This window comes from Pleurodeles waltl, chromosome 1_1, assembly GCF_031143425.1.
Source record: "Pleurodeles waltl isolate 20211129_DDA chromosome 1_1, aPleWal1.hap1.20221129, whole genome shotgun sequence".
NCBI classification, from domain to species: domain Eukaryota; kingdom Metazoa; phylum Chordata; class Amphibia; order Caudata; family Salamandridae; genus Pleurodeles; species Pleurodeles waltl.
The window spans coordinates 603,624,176-603,643,477 of record NC_090436.1 but is presented as its reverse complement, the minus strand read 5'-3'; the positions used below and the strand labels follow the sequence as shown (position 1 = coordinate 603,643,477).

Below are 19,302 nucleotides of genomic sequence, written 5' to 3'. Positions count from 1 at the left end.
TCAACACCCATTGTCCCCATGGTGTCCTTGAATGCCTTAGAGGCAAATGCAGGGCCCTGGTGCTTTAGAAAGAAAAATTGGGATATGTTTTAAGTGAGTTTTCAAATAGCTTTCTCTTCTATTTCATTAAAACATTCTGACATGCAGACTTAACCATGTACTCTCAACACCAACAGCAGACTGCCGGTTTAACTCCCTGGTGATCAGCAGCTTTACTTCAGTGTTCCTATGAGAGACTAGAGTGCTGACATTCTAAATTTATGCCAAAACTGTGACACATCTGAAGGCCATCTTGATTAAATCAAAGTCAAAAACTGAAAGCTTTTTCTATTGAAACTATTGCAGTAAATGAGGAGATTAGGGAGCTTCATAACAAATGTTTCCCAAGATGGCTGCCAGAGAAAAGAGCCCAAATGTAGCACAAATCTTACCCAAATGTAGCCCCAGTACAGCCAAATGACAGAAGTGTGCAAAACACTTAGGGCCTCATTCTGAGGCCGGCGGTCACCGCCCGCCTGGCGGGAACCGCCATATGGCCGACTTTCCCGCTGGGCTGGCGGACGACCGCCAGAAGGCCGCCCGCCAGCCCAGCGGGAAACCCCTTCCCACGAGGAAGCCGGCTCCGAATGGAGCCGGCGGAGTGGGAAGGGTGCGACGGGTGCAGTAGCACCCGTCGCGAATTTCAGTGTCTGCTAAGTAGACACTGAAATTCAAAGTGGGGCCCTCTTACGGGGGCCCCTGCAGTGCCCATGCCATTGGCATGGGCACTGCAGGGGCCCCCAGGGGCCCCACGACACCCCTCACCGCCATCCTGTTCCTGGCGGTCGGAACCGCCAGGAACAGGATGGCGGTGAGGGGGTCGGAATCCCCCATGGCGGCGCAGCAAGCTGCGCCGCCATGGGGGATTCCTCAGGGCAGCGGAAAACCGGCGGGACACCGCCGGTTTTCCTGTTCTGACCGCGGCCATACCGCTGCGGTCAAAATGCCCTGCGGAGCACCGCCAGCCTGTTGGCGGTGCTCCCGCCGACGGACCGCCGGGGGTCGGAATGACCCCCTTAATTTCTTTGATTTCTTTTTTTTTCTTTTATATAGCACAGACTTGGCCCAAAGGCACTGGAGTGCTTTACATGAATAACAGTTACATTACACAAGGACACATTCATTTTGGTTTCAGGCATGAGGAGATTAAGTGATTCGAGCTGACGCTGAAACTGAACCTGGTTCCCCAGTTTATAAGTCTGCAGCTCTGGCCGTAACACCACATCCTCTCCCCTTAGTGAGACATATAATCAAGTGATCAACTGAATCAAAAAACAAAGATATCAAATAATTTTAAAGTGCTTTTTCACTATCTGGAAACTCGGACAATATGAGATTTTTAGAGCACTAACCATGATTTTTATGGAAATAAGACCCTTTCATTTTTATAATTTCTAAAGGAAATGCTTTGGGTATTACAATTTTGGTTACATCAAGATGACGCCAAGCGTGCCACACGTTTATAATAAATCTAGAATATTGGCAGTCTAGTTGTCCATTAGAATACTGTGGGGAAGCAGAGCTCAGGGTCATGGGCAGGGAGGAGGGTGCAGAGGCATCAAGTTGACCACGATGAGAGGGGTGGTTAGAAGGGAGGGGCGCAGTAGCACTACAACGGACCATGGAGGAAATGACAAAGCGGGACAGGGGCAACAAACGTACCATGCAGGGTAGGAAGGAGAGGCTGTGGCATTGTAACAGACCATTGGTGAAAGAAGCAGTGGCGGTACAACCATACGTGCCAGCAGACCCAATTCAGGCAGGAGACTCTAAATGTTTTTTTTTCTTTCTTATAAGCCCAAAGCTTTATTTCATCTGCCTCCTGCCTAAACATCCTCTCTTTCAATCTAAGTCAGTGGGGAAAATCAATTCCCCAATTTTCTATTTCAAAATCTCTCACCAAGTTCAAAATGTTGGCAAATGTGGTACATTGGATCTCGGAGGGCAGGAGAAATAGTGTAGGGACATGGACTTGGATAACAGATGGCAGGAGGGAAATGGGCAGGGATCCCAAACTGGCCTTACAGGGCAGGTGTCAGGAGTTGCAGCAGCACAGTGCACCACTTAGGACAAGCGGGACAGCAGTGCAGCACAACAGTCCATGGAAAGCAATAGGGAGGGGACAGGGCCATGCACATGGACAACAGAGAGCAGAGGGGAAAGAGGCAAGGGCAACAAGCTGACCATACCGGACAGACAGGAGGGACAGTTGCAGCATAACTGACCATGAAGTGCAGGAGGTACGGGGCAGGGACATGATAATGGCCCAGAAAAGGCAGAACGGAGGGTATAGGTGCCTGCACATGGAAAAACGGAGGGCAGGAGCAGCAAACTGACCATGGAGGGCAGGCGAGATGGGCACTGGAAGCGCAACACACTTTGAAGGTGAGACTAAATGGTAGACAATGGAGGGAGGGTGGGAGGGGACGCTGTGGCAGCACAGAAGAACATGCTTGGCAAGGGAGAGGGTAATGGCTGCACAACGGCCATGGTGGGCAAGAGGGAGCAGACAGAGGCATGCTCATAGGTCTGTTGAGGATAGAAGGGAGCATAGGGCCTAGACACATACAAGAGAGGGCAGGGGAAGGGGCTTCTCAACAGACCACGCAGTACTGGCTGGAGGAGCAGTTGCAGCACAACCGAGCATGGGGGCAGAAGGGAGTGGCAGCAAAATGGACCATGGAGGACAGGAGGGAGGGGCTGGGGGCATGGAACTTGGACAGATAAGGTAGAGGTGGCAGGGACAGATGGTAGCCATCTGACCCTGATAGGCAGGTGGCAGCTCAACAGAACACCCAGCATATATAGGAGGAGCAGTGGCAGGTCCATGGAGCACGATGGGCAAAAAGGAGGGAGCAGGGGCATGCACACAGATATATCAGAGAGCAAGCAAAGGAGGGTAGGAGCAGCAAGCTAGGCAGGGAGGCCAAGGAGGAGGACAATGATGGGGCATAGAATTTGGCTACAAGAGGCAGGGACATCAAGCTAAACGGAGTGCAGTAGCAGCATATCGATCCGGGCACAGCAGGAGTGAGGGGGCTGGTGCATGGACTTGTAGAACAGAGGGTAGGGAGGAGGTGGGTGGAGTAGCAAGCTAACTGGTCACGTGGCAGAACAGCCACACGGCTGTAATGAGGGATCATACCTTGGACAGTGAACGGCAAGGAGGGGGTAGCGGCAGCACATTGACAGGGCAGACCCTGCATCCATTGCCCCCTGTGTATTGCGATGGGCATCTTATTTAACATGAAAAAAACTAAAAAATCAATGAAAAAAACACTTCTAGGGACGTTCTAGTTGGGTCCATGTTTTACATGCACAAAACCATAGAAATTCAGCCGTTATAGTTATTGTAAGTAACTTTAATTTGTACCCTAACGTAACTATAACTTCCACCTTGGATAAGCACTGCTAATTACCCCAGATATTACATCACTTGTGCATCTTCTATGACATCATTCGTAATATCACTGTAACCTTTGCAGTAAAATATTGATGAGAAAACTGTGCATAGTTACCTTAGGGTCGAGTTATAGTTACTTGAAATAACTCTTAACAGCTGACTTTCTATGGTTTTGTGCTTATAAAATATGAACCTATCTATAGCGTCTCTGTAACCTTTGGATTTTTAGGAAAAGTGTGTGTGTGTGTTCACTGAAAAAAGCAAATGTTAAAGTAAAATTATAGTTAGGTGACTATATCAGTGATAACATCAACGTTTTGAACAAAAAAAATAACAACAATTTACCATTTATAGTTAGCAGTGATAACTATAACTTGTGCCCCTGCCATGCACTGCTTATTACCTCACATATGACATCACTCATGACATGTTCTATGACCTCATTTATGACCTGATGAGACCTCAGATGGCATCACTGATGACAGGGGTGGGTTTCCCTAGACATAGCTAATGAGGATGGGTTACCTGGAGGATGGGTTACCTGTGGCCATTAATGGCCACATGGCCCACCTCCCTTAAAGCAGCCTGCCCTGGTGGTAGGCTCCCAGTGGCCTCTTGAGGCTCGGGGTGGGGCGTGGGGCGTGGGGCGTGAGCAGCCCCCCATAAATAGTAATGTTGGGCCCAGGGGTAGGCTCCCCGAGGCCTCTCGAAGCTCAGGAAAGGGGGGGGTTTGCATGGCCCCCTCCCTATTTTCGTGCATATTGGCCCCAGGGCTGGTCTCTCCAGGGCCCCTGATGGCTTGAGGATGGGGGGCCTGGGTCCCCCCCATATGAACAAATGTGTGCCTCAAGGGTCTGCCACACCAGGACCTTCGAATGCTCAGGAGGGTCAGGGCCACAGACCCCCACTTCCCTATATGAAATCAGCCCCTGAGGAGGTCTCCCCAGGGCATTGGGTATTTAAATGAGGCCCAGCCTCAGTTTTTAAAAACATTTTTCCCCCTATCCAGAGAGAGTCTAGTGAGATTGTAGCATTTTTTTGCTGTTTATTTTTTTTTTTGCCTCAGGGGGTCAGGGCATCCCTATCTGTATTTTTTTAAAATATTTTTTATTACATCTTAAAGGCATGGGACTAACTACCAGAGTCCTGTGATGGCTGCCAGCAACATTTTTCTTATGTTGCCGCAGCTAACTGGAGTTCTTGCTCTCGCTGGAGTCTGACTCCTGTGGGAGTGAGATGGCCCAAGGGAAATAATGCTCCCTTGGCCAAACAGAATATTCCATTTAGAAATTGGTGCTCTTACAAGAGTCACTCGACTCTCGTGAGCCCTGTCATCTAACTATCTATATTTTTTTACCCTTTATTTCTGAAACTGCTGAGAAGATTTACACTAAATCATAAAAAGTATAATCTGCAGACCAAAATCTAGCTTCCTGATGAATTTGGTGTAATTCCGTTAAGGAGATTTTGATGCAGCCTGTATTAAAGAAGTCTATGGAAAATGCATGAGGATTTGTCTTTTTTTGACTCCTTCAACACCGTCCCACTCCACACCTGCCTTTTTTTTCGGAGATGGCTAAACTTCTTTCGTCAAAGACTCCAAAGTTATTATCAAACTAAAAAATTGCTCTTTCTATGGCAAAGCAGCCCTAAAATTTAACTACGTAGTGGCAACCTCTGCTAGGTAAAATATGTATATGTTCAGGCTTTGGCTTGCTGCTGCTGTCCTCTTCCAGCATGTCGGAGAACCCGAACTTTCAGATTTGCTTGACTGGAAAAATTTCACTCCACAGCTACTGTGTGCATAAGTAATGACAAGTAAGTAACTGGGATGTCAATTTGTGCTATCGTTGCTAACCTATCCTGAGAGATTATTATAGTTGTTAGGCTGACTTATAGAATTGGGTGTTAATATTTAGTATAATATATGGGCAAACGTAAAGTTGGAAGCCAGAAGGCAGTCACTGAACCAAGTTGCTCCACCTTTGACTCCCTTTTAGTATGGGTGGTGGGAATTATCACCAAAGAAATAGACCTGGCTGAAAGGCGTCTGTCTCTAGGGGCAGTTAGATTGAATGAAGCAATAGGGGGGCTGTCTAGCCCAACGGATATAGTAACTGATATTCATCACGGCTTAGAGTTGGATATAACGAGGAATGGTGAACACTTAAAAAATATGGACACAGCCACTGTTACCCCCATACCAGTTGCACACTCACCTGCCGTAAAAAGCAAGAAACGGTGCAGAAAGGGGGTTGAGGGTGACCTGGGCCCTCTTATATCAGCCAACCCTGATCCTATATCATGGAACAATTTCATATCTGCTACTAATGATTTGCTTAAGCCACTTAAATATAAGTCGAAGGGGAGGTAGTGAAAATAACTGCCATGTGCCAGAAGCTTTCTTTGGCTGTGGTGGCCCCTAACCTTCCGACAGCTGCTTTACATAATGCCCCACAAAATGAGCTAGGCCCTGTAGATACCCCACAGGGCATAGATCCTGTAGCTGAAAGTTACAAGGGGCTTAGCCTTAGACAGAGGGATTCCGTTACAGGGCAGCCAAGGGATGATTTTGGTGTGGTGTGGGTGGCACGCAGTCACCAATAATAGGCTGCATGGTCTGACATTGGGTGGGTCAAGACCTACCATAACCCCCAGGGAGACCATCACACCTCCGTTATGTAATACTCAGAATATTGTGCCTGCCACCTTGTTCCTGGTGGGGGAGCTTCCTACTATTAATTTACCACCTTGGTGTTGCCTTTATGTAATTATTATGGTTAATGTTTCCCTGTTACGGCCTGGTCAGACAGATCCCAAGAGGCCCTGAAGAATAAAGTTATGTATTGGTTTGGTACCCAAATAATTTATTCTCACTCGATAATGCTCACCAGATTCTTCTAACTAGAAGAGTGAGTTGGGATGGGACACTTGCGAAAAACTCTGGGGGTGACTGCATAATCATTCATTTCCAGAATCCAAGGCTTGTAAGGGACGTACTATTTAGGGTTGCTCTCCATCTATCATGTTGTAATACTCGCACCTGCAACCTGCAGTCACCTGGCACATCCTCGTCTTGAGTCACCCATCACCTTAAACAATATTTTACCAGTGTTTTAAGTAACAGATATCGGGTCATGGGCTCACTATCAGACAATGATTGACAAACATATAGGGGCCATGTGGATAGGTAGAAAAGGGGGCCCACTGTGGTGGCGACTGTTGGGGGAACAATGCTTACTAGTTGTAGTTGTGCCTCTTCAATGATTCAGGGTCCACCTGGGGCTGTTAGTGTGACATGTAATAATAACTCCGATGGGGCAACAATTGGAACAATCCTAAGTATTAATAGCCTACTGGAAGCAGCCCCTGGGGGTAATGAATGTACCATGAGTAACAGTCATAATATTGCCACATGGAATGTTCAAGGTCTGCGTAATGAGATCGGGACAGAGGAGTGGTGTAACATTGTCAATTACCTTGATTTGATCTGCATCCAAGAAACATGGTGCGTTTCTCCCCTCCACATACAAGGATTTACCTCACACTTTTTGCATGCCACTGCTTCCCAATGAGGGAGGGCTAAGGGTGGACTTCAGGTTCTCATGTCAAACAATCTCCATGTAGTAGTTAAAAAGACCTCTTGGGAGACTACTAATTTCCAACTGTTGTGGTTAAAATATAAGAGTATAGTTGATGTGGTATTCATCAATTATTATTATAACAATGTTTTTGATTCCACTCATTGCAGAGTAGTCCATGCTTTGGATCAGGGTTTACACAAATTTTTACGTCCAATCCATTCACATTTTATTATATTATGTGCTAGAGATTTAAATATCCAACCTTGCCAATATCCCGGATCTGTGGGTTTACCAGTCATGAGGGGGTAGGTTACGACCATTTTTTTCCATAAGGACTATGGTGAGGCCCTTAACTCGACCCTATCTAAATATGATTTGATGTTATTGAGATGTAAACGTGGAGATCATGGGGAGGAGATGCCATCTTTTAGAGGTACCAACTCATCTGTTATTGATCAAATCATAGTGTCTTCATTCACCAATAATGTATGTGATACTCCCTATATTGTTCAATCATCACTGAGTGATCATGACCTGATTATCCTTCCAACTGTATTCTGGGATCCAAAGTGCATGTCTCATACCACCATGAACCAGGTCAAGGCTCACAGGATTAATGGTGTAAGACTGAAATGGAAAGATATTGACCCAGACGGCCTACTGCAGAATATTGTAGGGGAGGGAGGTGTCTGCCTGAATTTAACTATTGTTTGCAAGATGAAATTGAACCTTTACGGTTGCTCAGTTACTTTAACAATGTTATTTCTTATGTTAAGGTTCTTCTGACATGCCAAACAAAAGCCAGGCAGACTGAGAGGAAAAGAGGGTGGTTTGACCATGTGTGCACTAAAGCTGGGGGACCTTAAGATAGCTCTTCATACATCACCTAGAGACCCGGTGGTAATTAGGTCATTGCGTGGAAAATACAGGGAAGTCTTGGAGCGATGGAAGAAACAGTTGAGGGACGAAGCATGATCAAAACTAGCCCTGACTATGGAAACAAATAATTATAAATTGTTTTAGGAAATAGTAAATGACCCTTTTTTGTCTGATCTGGCATCCCCTGAATTAGGATCTAGCATATCATGCGTAGCTTGGGTGGACCACTTTTCAGAGGTTTTTAAGCAAACGAGGGTCAGTAGTTATAGTAGGACAACAGAAGTCGGGTGTGGGTACCCCAATCATTTTAAATATTACTATGGATGTGGTTATTTTGGCTGTTTTCAGCTAGTTTTGGGAGCAGGGCCCCAGGTCCGGATGGGATACCGGTGGATGTTTTTAAATCTAATAGGACACCTATCTTGATGAGGGTGTTTAATATAGTAATAACCAGGGATAACCCGATGTCTAGGACTACCTCCATTATTGTCCCTATCTATAAGAAAAGAGATAAATCAGACCCAAAAACTATAGTCAAATATCACTGCTGGACTCATCTATGAAAGTTCAATGTAGGGTTCTACTGGCAAGACTCAATGATTGGGCTTTGGATAATAATATCCTCTCTCCTGCCCAGTTCGGGTTCAGGAAAGGATTAGGTACCATTGAACAATGTGCCAATCTCGACCTACTGATAGGGAAATATACGAAAGCTAAAGTAGGGACACTATATATCTGTACTGACCTCAGTAGTGCCTTTGATTTAGTAGGGCATGCCCTCCTGTGGCCTACGCTATTAGAAATGGGTGCCACAAGGTATATTATTGACTTCCTGGCCCGTCTATACAAGAATGTAACATGTAAAGTCCGTTTTGAGCCAATGGGAGAATGCACAACCCCTTTTAAGATTGGAAGAGGCATTCGCCAAGGCGGTGTCCTCGCCCTTTTACTGTTCTCGCTATTCATCAGTGGGGTGGATAACTTCATGCAGGCAGACCCACCTTACTTGGCAGGGCGCCCTGTACCTATGGTACTTTATGGAGATGATGCAGTCTTGATCTCTAGGACCCCAGTGGGACTTAAGAAACTAATAAATGGCTTTGAGCAGTTTGACATTAAAGGGTATGGTGATCAATAACTCCAAAACCTTTGCTATAGTATGTGGGCAAAAGGCACAGAAATGTAGGAGTTTTTATTTGCAGAATACACAGATTACTGCTGTTAGTTCCTTCAGCTTTCTGGGTGTTCTATTTACAAGTAATGGATCATGGGAACAGCATCTTTACTCCGGTAGGGATAAATTGTGAAGGAATTCTTATGCTATTTTTAGATGTGCTGGCAAATTAGGGAATGGCCCTATAATTCCCATGGTGGATATTTACAGGGCTAGAGTTGTATCTATGGTAGTTTACGGAGCAGGAGTGTTGGGCCATGTTAAAAGTACTTCTTTGCAAATAGAGGAAAATTGTTTCTTAAAATGACCGTTATGTCTACCTACCTTTGCATCTAACTGGATTGTACATCAGGAGGTGGGTCTCGAATACCTGGAGGATGTGTTGCAGCTGAGCCCTTTGCTCCTATGGTGCAGTATGTGGTCCAAGGACAAAACTATTTTTACCAAACAACTTATCCTAGACTGTTTAAAACTGGAAAATGCCTTAGGTATTCCTTGGCTTGCCTATATTAATTCTTCTTTTAAAACTCTGTTTAATATAACTATAAACTTGGACCCAGAGCAAGTGTTGACACTCCTAAAGAAATTCATTAAGGATACTCTCCTGGCTGGATGGCAGGAAAACTACAGAAATGACAAAATCTACTGTTGGTATACATATGTTCTTGTCCCTGAGGGCAAGTAAAGAAGGATATCTATCAGGCGTTACTAATACGCAGCATCAGTTTGTCCTGACAAGACTCGTATTGGGAATAGTGCACCACTTAGTAGCGTTTCCCAGGACGAGGTCCTGTCCCCATGAGCAGAACAGCTGTCCCTGTGATGGGGCTAGTAAACAGATGCCACTTCAGATGACCCTTTGGGTAATTGGTTCAGAATAGTATTTGGTAATTGTGAGTGGGTCAAGTCCTAATTCCTCCCTTGAGCAACTAAACTGACAAAGAACTGGAGACACTAAGAGTAACAAATGACATGTTATTTAAAATCTTTTTATTAAATGTTATGCCATGCACATACATAATTAAGCTGATGCGTGGGTATAAGAAACAGTTTGGAGGACGTCCACTGGGAGGGGTGGTTTGCCAGTGATGCAAAGTGGTGCATTTAGACATTGGGAGTGCCTCACCTTTACTCTCATTCTTTTTGTAACATGAGCTTACTGAAACTGAAGTGACTGAGAGAGCTGGTAGTGATGTTCTGGGTGATGCCAAGGTCATGGGTATATCCTGTGTGTACAGCATCCATTTTATTTGGCCTGCGCAGGTATTGATGCCTTTAATCTCGGGTGTTGATCTTATGGCACTGCACTAGAAATAGTAGTGGGGAAGGAGAGCATCCTTGCCGAGTGCCCCTGCAGATGTTTGAGTCTGATAGCAACCTGTTCAATGAAATCCGTGCCTTTGGGCCCCTGCATAGTAATTGGCTCATCTTTATGAAATAGGAACCAATACCCCATTCTGCCAATGGTCTAAAATAAGTACCCCCCACTCGACCTGATCAAAGGCCTTTTCAGCATCTAGGTCCACTTGTTAGTTGCTGTCGTTCCACTTTTGCCAAATAATGGGCAGTAGGGTTCGCAGATGGATGTGGAGGAGTGGTTTTGTTCACAGCCTATCTGATTTCTGTGGATCAGTGCAGGGATTACTATTCAGGCGAGAGGCAAGAAACTTAGCTAGGATTTTCACATTGCTTTTGATCAATGATATAGGATTATAACACTCACTTTTCAAGGGGTCTCTCCCTGGTTAGGTTTGAGAAGTTGAATAGAGACAGAAGCTGTTATCTTATAAAAGTCGAAGGGAAATACATCCTCTCCTGTGGCCTTTCCGGTGGGCATCGAGTTGAGAGCTTCTACATATTTGCTGTCTGTAATGAGTCTGTCAAGGTCAACTGATATGGAATCTAGCCCATGGGAGGACAGAGATGGCTGCCATAAATGCATTCCTGCTGGTATTATCTGGTGGTGCTTCCGGGGTACATAAGGAGGAGTAGAATGAGGTGAATTCCTGTGCGATACCAAAGCAGAAGGTAAGCTGATCTTTCTAACTGCTGTGTATTGCAGCCATGGCTGAGTGGACTTTATGCTGTTTATGTTGAAAGGCAAAGATTCTGCCCACAGTCTCCCTATGTTAATAGTGTCTCACTTGAAGATGGTGTAAGGCATTCTCTACTTGTGTTGTAAAGAGTTTATTGAACTCAAATTTCTTGGAGAGTAGTTGTCGGACGGTAGAGTTATTTGTGGAGGCACTGTAGTGGCATTGTATTTCTGTTATATTTGTTTCTATAGATGCCTGTTCTCCCAGGTGCGTCCCTTGTCATGATCCTCAAAGATATCTTTTACACACTGCCCATAATGTGTGAGAAGATGAGACTGTTTATTTAAGGCCATGAAGTCTTAGAAGTGGGACAGCAATTGTTTTTTGTCCAAGGCAGCTTACAGTGTAGTGTGTTTATCTTCCAAGTCTTTGTTTTCAAAGTTTCCAAGTGGAGGTCCAATTAGAAGAGATTCTGTGCTTGATCAGAGTTTCCACCAGATTCGATAGTGCACTGAAGAATGTCAGAGAGCATGATGGAGAATGGCAGGGAGTGTGGTGGAGAAAATAGTCAGTCTTGGTTTCTGTGCTATGAGGGCACGACAAGAACCGTGTACTCATGATCTATGGGGTGAAAAAGCCTTCATGGTTATGCCAGTGAGTATGTTTCATTTTATAAAGCATGCAAATGCCCAGAGGTGTCTTGGTGCTAGCATACTTTAAGAAGCAAAAAAACGCAAACTGGTGAATTAACAAAAAAGCCTGTTGTTTAACCTTTTCCTAAAGAGTAACAGGTTAGACAGGGTTTTTAAATGCATGGGAAGCTTGCTCCATGCTTTTCCAGTCGACAGTAAGAGGCAGCCCCTCCCCTGATTGCTTTATTGAACCTTGGAACCCTTATGTGTTTGGAGAAAGTAGAGTGTAGTGTTTTGTTGGGAACATACCAGCAGAACCTTAACTTTAGGTTCTCTGGTACAGCATCATGCAGAGCTTTATAGGCCACACAAAGTGCCTCGAAAATGACCTGCTTGTTCACCCGTGGCCCAGCGTCAGTTGCCTGTAAGGCTGACTGAAATTTAGGAATGCCTAATGGCAGCAGGGCGGCGGCATTTTGTAGACTCTTTAGTTTGCTTAGCGGTTTTTGTTGTTGTTGGCCCATATATAGTGTGGTCTTGCAACGGATTTTTCAGGACGTATCTGTCAGAAATAATGCAAAGTTTATGTTGACCCTATTGGTTAAGCAGCTGGTCAGGTGCTGGATTCCAATATTCCTATTCCCATCTGATGTCGGCATGCTCAACCAACAATCTGAGTTTTGAAAAAGAGGATTTTGCCTTGTTGGAAATGTATATCATTCCAGGAATGAGATGTCAACCTTGTAACAGTATCTTAGTGAATGCTTATCTACCTTGGGGATCTGACCAAGTCGTTTTTTTCTTTCGTAGTACTTTGTGAAAAAGAATTGTAACTCCTTGTTTCCTGTATGGTTTAGAGTTTTATGAGATTGTATGCATAACTTGTTGGAAGTAGAAGCAAATAGAATATGTCAGACCCAATCCTGTTTAAGTTTGTAAAATTCCTTTGGGGGGATAGATAGGTCTCCTGAATAAGGGTGGTGTCTGCTTTTGTTGGAAGTGAAGTAGGTTAGGACTTTTTCTTGTTGGTGTAGTTTGTCATGCCTTTAACATTCAGTGACAATATGGATAACGCCATGAAAGAGGATAAAGTGTGGGTTAATATTAGTGTGGCTGTGATCTAAGATTGGGATCTTTGGTGGGAAAGCTACCACGCCTTGTGGCGAGAGTGCAAAAACTAATGAGAATACAAACCGATATACCAGTACTCTGTTATTGAAAGTAGACTTTGTACAAGTGGGTTGACTGTATCAGACGGCAGGGCGAAGGCCATGGGCACTATGTGGAATATAGGGTCTTAGGGCCAGGTAAATGAGAACTGTAGGGCGTGTATGTAAGTAACATTGAATATGATCAAGGTTTGAGGGAGGGGACCTGGATTTGTCTCTGCTCCTGGATGAGTTTCCAGCCTGGCCATGATCTCTGCCCTGTGATCTGTGTTTCCAACTTGAATAGGCTGAGATACCCAAGTGGAGGTGTAGCCGAGTGGTGAGGTGACTAGATGAGTTATTCGATAACGGTGCATTTTCATTGAGACCTTGGTTTAGAGTATGAAGAAGGAGCTCAGATTCTTCAAACAATGTTCTTATTTTTTCTGTTTATAGTGACTAGCATCAAAGCAGTTTCGAGGAGGCCATATCTCAAGTCATGATGTTGCAGTTTTAGCCCTAGGGCAAGGAATTTTGTCCGAACAACGCTTATCTCAAAAGAGAAAGCTGCAGTCAGAGTAAATGATGGCCCTTGTGTGTTCAAAAGGCGCATGCTGTTTCACCGCCTGGATGATTGAGCAGGCCTGTTGATGTTGGAGGAGGGAGAGTATAATAGGTCTAGGTGAATCTTTTGTTGCTTTATGGGCTCCTTGGAGATGATGGGCCCTCTGGAATTCTAGCAGAGGAGTAATTTAGATGCAGAGGTGGAGGAGTAAATCAGACAGGAAACATTTCATGACATCCTCTCTTCCTGGTACTCCTTGTAGCCAAGTATCGTTACATCGGTGCATGTCTTCCAGCTCTGTAAGCTATTTATGAAGATTCCAGAGATTGTTACCCAGTACGGAGCATTAAGCTGTTTAGTTTTGAGGTGTTCCGGGCAGCAGTGTGAGCGTTTTAGCTGTTGTCTAGAGGCTTTCCTTTCCATATTGAGGGATTTGAACTCCTTATCCAATTCTGTTGAGGATTGTTCTACTGTAACAATGTAGGATTTTATCTCCATGAGTTCTTTCAGGAAGGTGACCATTGCTCCTGATTTTATGTTGGCTCACTGTCAGTTGTATACAGCATCAACATTGCAGAGGACCTGTATTTTGCTTATTGTCAGCCATGCTGCGTCTCTTTACTAGCATTATGGCTAAAAGATATGTTTCAGTGTAGCAGATCATCTAGAGTTGTTTGAAAGTTTGGATAAAACCAGATACATAGCTGACTGAAAGCCAGTCCATTTTCTGGACTAGATTTTTCAAATCCAGGAATTCTATACATGTTGAATTCCAGCTTCACTAAAAAGATTTCTTCTATACAGGAACTTTGTTGTGAAAATACCTTAATTTGTTCTTACATTTGAGCATGTTCATCAGGTCCTGGTATAGCACTAGCGAGGCCAAACACTAGCTTCATAATGATGATTATTTTTTCACTTCGTTCTTGGTTGGGGAAGTAATTATATTGCAGAATGAAATTGCCATGTGACTGAGAATATTCATTTGGGGTAGATCTCTTGCTCGTCGGTGTGGTGCTGCCAAATGGGATAATAAAGGTTGTCTCTAAATCCTGGAGAACCGCAATCTTCACTGCATCATATGTAAGGAGTATATGTTGTTTGTTTGAAGGTATACAGTGCTGACCTGAACAAACGCGACCTTTCTCCAGTGATCACTTTCCTTTTTAAATATGATGGGGTGTATAGCATTTTGAGTTTTCCATGGTTGCCATGTGTTGAACCTGACTGTTTTTTGCAGGGCCACCCTCAGGTTTTTGCCCTCTGTTGCAGAACTGTTTTTTTGTTGGCATTAGGTCTCTGTACACCTTTCCCCTCATAGGCAATGGTAAAGCGCTTGAGCTATCTCCTCAAACATGGTAAAATTGGCATATACCTGCTCAGTGTCAGTTACAATTTAAATTTAACCCCCTAGACAATAGTACCAAGTGTACCCAAGGTCTGGTAATGATATGATACTAGTGGGCAGCAGCACCCATTGTGTTAGCCATAAGAGTAGCCTTTTAAGACATGTCTGGCCTGCCACTGGAGCCTGTAGTGCACATTCAAACTGCCATATGTTAAGCAAAGTAAATGTTTTGCCAGACCTAAACCTTCTTTTTTGATACCCCTCAGGTAGGCTTTAAAGGCTCATGGGCCTGGGTGGATTATATTTAAAACGTTGGACATTTGAGTTTGTTTTACATGTCCTGTAAGTGAAAAACTCCTAAAGTCGATTTTCTCTGTTTTAAGGCCTTTCTCTCCCATTGACGAACACTGGGTTACTCTATTACCTTTAATAAGTGCTAACTTTGGATTGGGAGCAGATAGAGATGTGTTGTTTACGCTCAAGTGAATTGTAATATGAAATTACAGTCTGATGTTAAGTCCCAGTTCTGAAAATGTCACTTTTAGGAAGTTAGACTTTTCTTGTCCCAGCCGTTTGTGCTTTTTGCCAGTGTCTTGGTTCACATGCCTGTAAATGGCTCTGCTTTTGGGGTATTGTATTCCTTCCAGACACTGACACAAAGGGGGCTTTGGTGTCGATGGGAAGGATCTGTACACTCCAGAGGGCTTTTTCTCCTGCGCACACACAGGACTCAAAGTAATCTGACACTAGGCCTGTTTGCCTTTTATCACCCCAAGACAATTTGGAGCCTAGACTGGGGAAGGAAGGAATGTTCCAGAACTAGATGTTTGGTTATGATAGAGAGTGCCTCTGTTGCGTTGGCTCTCATTATCCTAAATGAGACTACTGGATTTCTAGGTAGCAGGGTTGTTCCTGGTGTGGGGGACTGAGTCTTACCCACTCGGAAGGACCTCTGTCACCTTAAATCCGGTTTTCCTCTGGCTAACTAGCAGTGCCTCATCTCTACCAAGGGGGAGAGATGATTGGGCAGCCGAGCGCATGACATCTTTAGAACTTCTCAGGGAAGTCGTGGTCACTCAGGTCCCAACCAGCTCTCTCATTTACAGTATGATCTCATATACAAATGACAAAGGCAGTTTAAGTTTTATAGATTGTTTTTAATAAAACGACTGCAGTTTAGATAATAAGGTGTGAGCCGCAATAACCAGTACCATACAACACAGTAGGATTGAAATAGTCGCGATGAGAGTGAAACATAAAAACAAAGCTATCATGGTGTTAATAGATTCTATTCTCTCTCAATAAGTTATATTTCGAGCACAGCATGTTAAGCTACTAACTTACCTTTCAGATTCCCCGGGAAGCCATCAACCCTCGTACCTGAGCAAAGGCCTGTGATCTGGTTCAGCATCTGCAACAGGGCAGTCGGCGTCTAGTTGTGGTTCCCTGGTCGGAATCTCCCTCTTGCGTGTATTAGGACAAGGAAGTGTTTTTATAACTAACATGTCAGTGTGATCACAAAACGTCCCTACGCAAGAATGTATCCAAAGACTAAACCCCTACCACATCTATCGGCAATGTACCAGACTGTATTCTTGACTGGAGCCCAGAGTGAGCAAGAATGTGTTTTATTGAGAACTCCAGTGCTGAAGTAGGCTAAACAGTGTGATATAAAAAATAAAACAAGACCGTAGAACTGGCTATTTGAAAAATAACAGCACAAAGCTGAATAAAATGCATTTAGAGCAAAGTGCACATAGGCTCTATGCTGCAAGCAAAGGAATAAAATACACCCCGGGCAAAGTGCACAGAGGCCTAACGCCTGAAGCAAACGCGCAAAGAATACATAAAAATGACCACACTCCAACCTCCCCTTGTCAGTAGTAAGTGGTTCTAATCAAAACTAAAGATAATATTAATATGCCCCAGATATAAAAATATACAAAACACATTTCGACAAGTCCAGAGGACAACAGAGGACAGAACCAAATTAAAATTTTGAAGCATGTGACGGTAAGGCCAAATCAATACAATGTCAATTTAGAAGAAACCCCAATTTCAAATGGAAGTCACGGAAAGCAGGATATCCTCCACTTCGGCAGATTTCAACACCGGAAAATCCATGCCAAATATTATCATGGAGCAGGTGTGTTCCAAAGCCCCAGAACCAACCAAGGCGGCATCCCGTGCAGGGCCTATGAACGAGACAATCCCATCTTCCTCCAGGAAGGGAATCTCGTAAACTGCCTCACGAAGCAAACGCAACCGCAGTGCACATGTCTGGGAATGAGCCCTAATCGGGAACATCAACAGATTAGCATCAACCACTGGGGGGCCCTGCAGTGAGAGAGAGAGCCATTGCATGTTCAAACGAGCACCAGAGGCAGCGAAACACGGGTTGCACACAATCCAAAACTGGCCGGAATGTTAGAGACCAGTCACACTCCAAATGTCCCAGGAGTGTTGCTCCAAAATGCTGCATCATGCGCTCACGACACAGCTGCGCCGATGGAAGCGTCCATATTGGATCTTGTTGCGGCGAGACAGCCATTGCGGAAGAACAACAGCAAAACACCAGCCAATAAAGCCAAAGTAATCGGAAATCCTCCAAAAATGCTTCCGAAAATAGAATGAATAGCCGAAGGTATCAAACCGAATATGGAAGAGAAGGCATGAGCAAACCCAACACCAACGGCTTTAAAAAAATGTGCAATTCCAGCAGTGCTGGATGCATTAAATATACGTCCCACGAGTTCACCAAAGTGGCTCGGAAAATTCGTGTTTAAAAGGGACTGTATTTCCGCTGATGACCTCGCCACCTGAAGTGCGTAGGTCTTGCGTGCAGATGTAAGGGCCACATGCTTTTGAAACAATAGAGCCTTTAGTCGACTCAACTTGTTGAAATTCACTTTGGAAGTAGCAATGTGAGGCCAGATGTCTGCTACCTCCCTAAAATGAGTGGGGGGAAACAATACATTTCCGCAGCACGTAACGACCTTGGTGACAACGACCACGTAAACTATTCCGGCACGCATGCCACAACAGGCTTCACTGTTAAGAAGGACGTAGCTGCCGTTTGAAAGCACCTGGAATGTGTTTTTAATCACGGGGACTGGAACTCCCTTTAGATAGCAAGCTAAATTTGCAACCGAGGCATTACACGCCCAATGCAAGGACAGCTGGTTACAAACCATTGAGTGGCTGACAGAAGTTTCACATTCACTGCCGCTATGAAAAACCTCCCTCATACCATTAAGACATCTGTAAAAAAAGGGAAGCTCCCACACCTCATGTATGTAACTGTCACCCAATTTCTCATATCTGCCCACCGGAATATGCTTCAAACAAGAAGTAAACTGTAATGTGGAAATAGGCAAATTTATAACCCCGTGTATCAACCACTCAGCTGACGGAATCTCAGCCACAGTAAAAGGCAACTTCACCAACTTTTCAATATTTAACATAACATATGTTGCTTCCTTTTTAGCCCTCAGCTGTTGTTGACGTGTCAAATTAAAGGAAAAAAATATCTCCCTGGCTCTGATGTGCTGCCACGGAACGCGACCCTCCTTCAGTGTTTGTAGAGTCCAACCCAACTGCATAATGGACCGCGTTTGACTCTGCCCATGATATAAAGAAGACATATCCGATCTAATAATGTCTATAGCAGAGGAAACAATGTTGTCAATCGTATATACACGGTCGGACAGGGTATGCATTCCATTATCCACAACAGACAATGCTTGTTTCAAATTCTCCTGATCTATCTGCCTCAGCTGCCTCTGGTTGTGAAAGTTTCCATATCTCATTGTACACCTCATACAAAAACCTTTTCGTCCGGGGCACTCTTGGACCTGACAAAAAATCTTGCAAGTCAGTATAATTAGACAGTAATGTGAGATGTGTCTTAACTGCATCTAGCGTGGATGATTTTAACCATTATTGAAAAAGTTTCCCCACACTATATGTAGTAACAATATCAGCATGTTCTGGTGATATGTAGCAAGGGTCTGCCCTACTAGTCCTGAAACCCCCCGAAGAGGTGACAAAACGTTGATGACACCCATTAGTGTCTATGGGCCACAATAACCACCCGCCTGGACGTGACAATGAAGTGTTAAGCGTACCATTCTGGACCCAGTCTGTAAGCTCACTAAACGTGGCATTAATATAATGCTGCCAATTTTTCATTTTGGAAGGGACAGGTATGCCAGGCATATTCAATTCTCTAATTGTTGCTAAGCCCAAACATCTAGTCTGTTGTACAGTGTCATTTAAGAAAATCATTTGGACAGGAATAATACATGCCCTAAACAATGTGTCCCTACCCCGTATTTGCCAATTTTTAATTCCCCAAACACTTTTCAAATCAACAGTTTTGGACCAGTATTCATACCCCTCAGCTGATAGTTTGGATACTAACATTTTGAATACAGTAATTTAGTATCAGTCAACAACATTTGCTTATTAGCATGCGGAGTAACCTTAAAATAG

The 19,302-nt window shown here is 44.3% G+C and overlaps 1 protein-coding gene across 2 annotated transcripts in view; it reads left to right on the top strand.

Moving 5' to 3' along the window:
• The window catches only part of PJA2 (praja ring finger ubiquitin ligase 2), a 215,857-nt gene that overhangs the window by 36,082 nt on the left and 160,473 nt on the right, over nt 1-19,302 (top strand). The gene's annotated exons all lie outside the window — the stretch shown is intronic.